General features: G+C 33.2%; 1 protein-coding gene across 1 annotated transcript in view; it reads right to left on the bottom strand.

Annotated features, from left to right (window-relative positions):
• Positions 1-1739, bottom strand: part of CSMD1 (CUB and Sushi multiple domains 1) — a 1045142-nt gene that overhangs the window by 270629 nt on the left and 772774 nt on the right. The window lies entirely within an intron of this gene.

Genomic DNA, 1739 nt, shown 5'->3' with positions numbered 1-1739 from the left:
TGTATATGATGAAAAATTTCTTTACTGAAAGAGTGGTTAAACATTGGACCAGGCTGCCCAGGGAAGTGGTTGAGTCCCCATCCCTGGAAGTATTTAAAGGATGTGTAGATGAGGCGCTTAGGGACATGGTTTAGTGGCCATGGTGGTTTTGGGTTGATGGTTGGACTCAATGATCTTGGAGGTCTTTTCCATTCTTTATGATTCTATGATGTTCATATTCATTATTCGTTTTCATTCACTCCAGCATATATATTTCTCATTTCCTTCAGTGAGACCACATATTAACACTCTGTCAATTTTTTGTTTTAGTAATTTTAAAGTATCTGGCATTATATTTCAATCTGAAAAGTGAATAAATAAACTGCAGAGTAATCTTTCAAGGAAGTTAATTCCAGCTGTAAACTACAGCTTGATTAGTCCAAACAGATAATTATCATTTAGTGTTTGATCTATTTACCAAATGCAAAATGGACACATTTGTTTAGTAACTGCATTGGAACTGCACCAAAAACTCCAATCCCATCAAATAATGAGTATAAATTTCTGGTATATCTAATCTTTAAAATATTGCTAAGATTGGATTCCTTCAAAAAAGAACAGGAGTCAGCACTGCAGAGAATTTTCAAAGCATTCCAAAAGAATGCATCTTCTGCTTGTACCAATTTATAAATGGTGAAAAGTCCCACACTGAAGTGTTTGGAAATAACATAGAATACGTTTTCTTATTCCAGTTGATGGAAATCACCTTATTAGATGATCACTATCTCAAAATGAATTATCTTGAATTTGGCTTCCTGAAAATGCATGTGAAAAGTAAGGAATTAGACTGTTTTTACAAATGGGGACTTTCTCATGTGAGAGCAGGCAGGAGGAAAAGTCATTATAGATAAACATTTCAACATGAACTGCTGCAAATTGATCACATATGATATATTAAATGAGATATTTGGCAACAAAAAAAAAGTAAAATGTTATGAAGACATAGGAAAGTGAGTTTTGCATCTGTACACAGTATTGTTAAGATTACTGTTAGAAGACTGTCAAATTCTGTCTACACACTTCAGAAAATGTGAAAATACTTGGAAGAATAGAAAACAGAGATTCAAAACTAATCAAACAGCCAGGAAAAAAAGCCTCAAGACATGAATTATCATATGTTAACTTACATTAAAAAATCTGGTATGGGAGAGCAAATCTTATTAGAATTGCGAATTGAAGTGTAACAAAATCAAGCTATTGGACGCAGAAATTAAGCAAAATTTCATCTTTAAATAAAATGCTATTTCTAAACGGTAGGTGGAACTGATCACTGTAGCAGGATTTGAAAGGAACTGATTCAAGTCCTTGAAGTCAGAACTTTAAAATAAGATTATTTTTAAAACAAATGTTTTGTTCCTTTTTTCAAAGGAAGAAATCTACAGTCTCTATAGGCAAATCAGAGTAGATTTGCCTAGTGGTTCTTTCTGGGTTCAGAAACAAAGAATATATACTACCTAGATTAGGGGGAAAAAAAAAATATCTCTTTAATACATTTCATCTAGCCAGAGAAACCTTCCTTTCCTTTATGGTTCTGTAAAAAAAAAAGGCAAAAAAAAAAGCTAAAGGTAGGATGATAAAATTTCAGATTTACCAAGCACAGCAGAAAGACAGAAGGGAAAGTGAATGATTTCTGCTTATTCCACAGTGGCTCCAATCCAAAGAGAAACCAGCAGATGTACTAGAAAGAGCTATGATTCCAT

Source organism: Pygoscelis adeliae, unplaced genomic scaffold (assembly GCF_000699105.1).
Source record: "Pygoscelis adeliae isolate BGI_AS28 unplaced genomic scaffold, ASM69910v1 Scaffold57, whole genome shotgun sequence".
NCBI lineage: Eukaryota > Metazoa > Chordata > Aves > Sphenisciformes > Spheniscidae > Pygoscelis > Pygoscelis adeliae.
Note: the sequence above shows the minus strand (reverse complement) of the source record. Positions and strands in the feature narration are given on the sequence as shown.